We start from the raw sequence: 5,207 nt of genomic DNA on the forward strand, positions 1-5,207 counted from the left end.
AAAAAAAAAAAAAAAAAAAACAATTTTTTTTTTAATTTCTGCAATTTTAAACTTTCTTTTCTTATTTGAATGAACTGATGACTAGGAAAATTTCAGGTAGTACTGTGAAACCTTAATTGCTTTAAAAAAAACACTTTCTTGTACCTTATTGATTCCCCAGCAAACCATGCAAAGCTGCTATTCTAAATCTCCTACACTGTTGGAGATTGCTTTCCATATTGCTTTCCTCTGAAAAGATATTATTATGTCTAGTTCGCCAAGATGATTTCCTATTGAATTAGTCACAAAAGCATGTGTGTACATTTTTTTAAGTGGTGGCATAAATACGTTTATTCTTATTAATTGAGTCTACAGAAAATACATGTATGACTTTGCAGACTTTCATGTGAGAACTCAAGCACCCTCTAGGGGGCTCTAAGTCCACAGGCTAAGAACAGAATCATGCTCTTAATGGTTTTAATTACGAGAAGTATCCTAGTTAATGAAAGCAGTACTGAAATGGGCTAAATAGGTTAAAAACCTATATGCAGCCCAGCATGGTGGCTCACACCTGTAATCCCAGCATTTTGGGAGGGCGAGGCAATCAACTCAGGCCAGGAGTTTAAGACCAGCCTGGCCAACATGGTAGAACCCCATCTCTACTAAAAAATACAAAAAAATTAGCCAGGCATGGTGGTGGGTACCTGTAACCCCAGCTTCTCCGGAGGCTGAGGCGGAGGACTGCTTGAACCCAGGAGGCGGAAGCTGCAGTGAGCCAAGATTGCACCAGTGCACTCCAGCCTGGGTGACAGAGTAAGACTCCGTCTCAAAAACAAAAAAAAAACGTACCCATTTCTTCTATTTAAATTTAAATATATGCAGGCTTACTGGCCGGGCACAGTGGCTCATGCCTGTCATTCCAGAACTTTGGAGGCCAAGGCGGGCAGATCACAAGGTCAGGAGTTTGAGACCAGCCTGGTCAACATGATAAAAAACCCCATCTCTAAGGCCGGGTGCGGTGGCTCCAGCCTGTAATCCCAGCACTTTGGGAGGCCGAGGCGGGTGGATCACGAGGTCAAGAGATCGAGACCATCCTGGTCAACATGGTGAAACCCTGTCTCTACTAAAAATACAAAAAGTTAGCTGGGCATGGTGGTGCGTGCCTGTAATCCCAGCTACTCAGGAGGCTGAAGCAGGAGAATTGCCTGAACCCAGGAGGCGGAGGTTGTGGTGAGCCGAGATCGCGCCATTGCACTCCAGCCTGGGTAACATGAGTGAAACTCCGTCTCAAAAAAAAAAAAAAAATAGCTGGCACGGTGGCAGGCACCTGTAATCCCAGTTATTCAGGAGGTTGAAGCAGAAGAATCATTTGAACCTGGGAGGTAGAAATTGCAGTGAGCTGAGATCGTGCCATTGCACTCCCGCCAGGGTGACAGGGCCAGACTCTGTCTCAAAAAATAAATAAATAAAAGGCAGGCTTACCGTACCAATATTAATGTTCAAATAAATTTCTCTGTAATTGTAGCAGTGATTCTTGGGCCTTTTTTTTTTTTTTTTTTTTTTTTTTCAGACAAGAGTCTCACTCTGTTGCCCAGGCTGGACTATACTGCCACCATCATAGCTCACTGCAACCTTGACCTCCTGGGTTCAAGTGACCATGCAACATCAGTCTCCTGAGCCAGGTGTGGTGGCACATGCCTGGGACTACAGGCGTGAGCCACCACGTCTGGGTAGACTGTTTTTCTTTTTTTCTAACTCCAACAAATTTAAATTCACTTGTGTTGCCATATCACATTAAGGAAATTTGTTGCATCTCAAAAAAGTTAGGCTGGGCTGTGGTTCACACCTACAATCCCAGCGCTTTGGGTGGCTGAGGTGGGTGGATTATCTGAGGTCAGGAGTTTGGCCAGCCTGGCCAACATGGTGAAACCCTGTCTCTACTAAAAATACAAAAATTAGCCGGGCGTGGTGGTGCACACCTGTAGTCCCAGCTACTTGGGAGGCTTAAGTGAGAGGATCGCATGAACCTGGGAGATGGAGTTTGCAGTGAGCCAAGATCATGCCACTGAACTCCAGCCTGGGCAATAGAGAGACCCTGCCTCAAAAATACACACAAAAAAAAATGTTACTGAGAGTATCTACTTTAGAGTTTTGCATAGATATTTGTATATATTTTCATAAAAACCATCGCTGCTACAAAGATAATGTAAAAAATCAATAAATAATTGTTAAAATTTATACATTCTTTGACAAAATCAATGATGAATTTTTTTAATATTCAGATGAATTCTAATATGTATTTGTCTACAAGATTTCCTGGTCTTGTAGTTATATTGCTACAATGGGAGAAAAAGGCAAGAGAAACTGTTATAAATTAAAAACAACATAATGAAATGCAATGCATGAGTCTTGACTGGCTCTTATTTAGGGAGAAAAAGAGAGAAAAGCCACTTTAGGGACAATCGGAAAAATTTAAATATGGACTGGATATCAGAAGCTATTAGAAAAGTATTGTTAACTATTAATAGGTGTGATATTGGTATTCTGATTACACAGAAAAACATAATGCTTTTAAGAGATGTATGCTCATGTATATATTTAGAAATAAAGTGTTAGGGCCAGGCACAGTGGCTCAGGCCTGTAACTCCAGCACTTTGGTAGTCTGAGGCAGGTGGATCACTTGAGTCAGGAATTCAAGACCAGCCTGACCAACATGGTGAGACCCCATCTCTGCTAAAAATACAAAAATGAGCCAGGAATGGTGATGTGCACCTGTAATCTCAGCTACTCGGGAGGGTGAGGCAGGAAAATCACTTGAACCTGAGAAGCGGAGGTTGTTGTGAGCCAAGATCGTGCCAGTACACTCTAGCCTGGGTGACAAAGCAAGACCCTTGAAAGAGAGAAGGAAGGACGGAGGGAGGGAAGGAAGGAAGGAAGGAAGGAAGTTAGGGGAGAGAGAGGATGTCTGCAACTTGTACATGGTTCAGCAAAAACATAAAGAGATTTTTCTTTTAATATAGTAAAATATAAACTGTTGAACTGAGATGGTAGGTATATGGTGATCACTGTGCTATCTTTTCAATGGTTTTTGTATATTAGAAATTTTTCATAATTAAAAAATTGAGGAAAATACTTTAGAAATTCTTAATTGTGCCCTTTTTGCTGCTTAATTCAATATAATTGAACAAATATATGACTGTGTTTTGCTGGAGCCTAGCCAAATCCCCCATCTCAAGAATTGCACAACCTAATTACAACTGAAATATTGTTCAAGATAGAAAGGGAACATAAAAGGCTGGGCACAGCTGGGCGTGGTGACTCACGCCTGTAATCCCAGCACTTTGAGAGGCTGAGGCGGGTGGATCACCTGAGGTCAGGAGTTCGAAACTAGCCTGACCAATATGGTGAAACCTCGTCTTTAAAAAATTAAAAAAATTAAAAATTAAAGGCTGGGCACAGTGGCTCAGGCCTATAATCCAAGCACTTTGGGAGGCTCAGACGGCCAGATCATCTAAGGTCAGGAGTTTGAGACCAGCCTGGCTAACACGGTTTCTACTAAAAATACAAAAAATTAGCCAGGTGTGGTGGCACATGCCTGTAATCCCAGCTACTCGGGAGGCTGAGGCAGGAGAATCACTTGATCCCGGGAGGCGGAGGTTGCAGTGAGCTGAGGTTATGCCATTGCACTCCAGCTTGGGCAATAAGAGCAAAACTCCGTCTCAAAAAAGAACATAAAATGCTTTCAATGACATAGCAAAATAGGAGCCAATTCATGCAATTTAGAAATTAAAATCTTCAAATATAACTTCACTTTAAAAAATTAACACAAGGCTATGTGTGGTGGCTCACACCTGTAATCCCCAGCAATCTGGGCAGCTGAGGCAGGCAGATGGCATGAGCTCAGGAGTTCAAGATCAGTCTGGCCAACATGGAGAAACCCCATCTCTACTAAAAATACAAAAATTAGCTGGGTGTGGTAGCGCACACCTGAACCCAGCTACTCGGAAGGCTGAGGTGGAAGGATCACTTGAACCCAAGAGGCAGAGGCTGCAGTTAGCTGAGATTACATCACTGCTCTCCATCCTGGGTGAGTGACAGAGCCAGACCCAGTTTAAAAAAAAAAAAAAAAACACAATTGAGGAAAAGGGTTTGATACTTTTAAAAGTATACCAATTTGTCTGCTTTTCTAAGATAACGCTATAATATCAGAGAAGTTAAGGGTCACCAGGAATAGCTTAAATAAAATTTAGACATGAATTAACTAAAAGTAGGGAAAAAAAATTTTTTTTTTTTTTTGAAACAGCGTTCACCTTGTTGGCCAGGCTGGTCTCGAACTCCTGACCTCAGGTGATCCACCTGCTTCAGCCTCCCAAAGTGTTGGGATTACAGGCGTGAGCCACCGAACCTGGCCAGAAAATTTTTACAATGCTAAAGACAACAGAAAAGTACAGACATTAGAAAATAAATTAGTTTGTTTCCTGAAATGTAATAATAATATGAACATCAAACTAACAATAATAGTATTAATATCAAACTAAAATGTATTTAGGACTTATGCCAAGTACTCTGCTATTTTTTTTTCCTAATTGAACTCTTATAGCCCTGTGACAGGTATACTCTCATTATCCTCATTTGACAGTTAAGAAAAGAATTGACATATCTAGTAAGTAGCTAAGTCAAAATTCAAACAAACTCAGTTCTGACTCAAAAGAAGCACTTGCTCTCAATCAACTAATCTAAATATTTTGTCAGTAACACCTACTTTAATTTTTAGTTATGTTAAAAATTTACTCCTTAGGCCGGGTGCAGTAGCTCACACCTGTAATCCCAGCATTTTGGGAGGCCCAAGGCAGGCAGATCACAATGTCAAGGGATTGAGACCATCCTGGCCAACATGGTGAAACATCGTCTCTAATAAAAACATAAAAATTAGCTAGGCACAGTGGTGCATACCTGTGGTCCCAGCTACTCAGGAGGCTGAGGTAAAAGAATCACTTGAACCCAGGAGCCGAGATTGCGCCACTGCACTCCAGCCTGGTGACAGAGTAAGACTTGGTCTCAAAAAAAAAAAAAATTTACTCCTTAAAGTTCCTGTTACCTATTGGTTTTTACAGAACTTTTATTTGGCTTCTGGTGACATCTACTTCATTTGAGTTTACACCCAAATACAACACAAAACATAGTGTTTCCAACCCTTATCTCTTGACTGAGCTTAAATTCTTTATTTC

At 41.2% G+C, this 5,207-nt stretch overlaps 1 protein-coding gene across 11 annotated transcripts in view; it reads right to left on the minus strand.

Moving 5' to 3' along the window:
• The window catches only part of GAPVD1 (GTPase activating protein and VPS9 domains 1), a 108,382-nt gene that overhangs the window by 73,530 nt on the left and 29,645 nt on the right, over positions 1–5,207 (minus strand). Inside the window, exon 1 of one of the 11 annotated variants that reach the window (XM_017549148.1) lies at positions 879–890. The exons of the other annotated variants lie outside the window; for them this stretch is intronic. The gene's annotated coding sequence lies outside the window, so the exon portion shown is untranslated. Of the gene's footprint in view, positions 1–878; positions 891–5,207 lie in introns of those variants that run through there. 11 annotated transcript variants of the gene reach the window in all.

Source organism: Cebus imitator, unplaced genomic scaffold (assembly GCF_001604975.1).
Source record: "Cebus imitator isolate Cc_AM_T3 unplaced genomic scaffold, Cebus_imitator-1.0 Scaffold216, whole genome shotgun sequence".
Lineage (NCBI taxonomy): Eukaryota > Metazoa > Chordata > Mammalia > Primates > Cebidae > Cebus > Cebus imitator.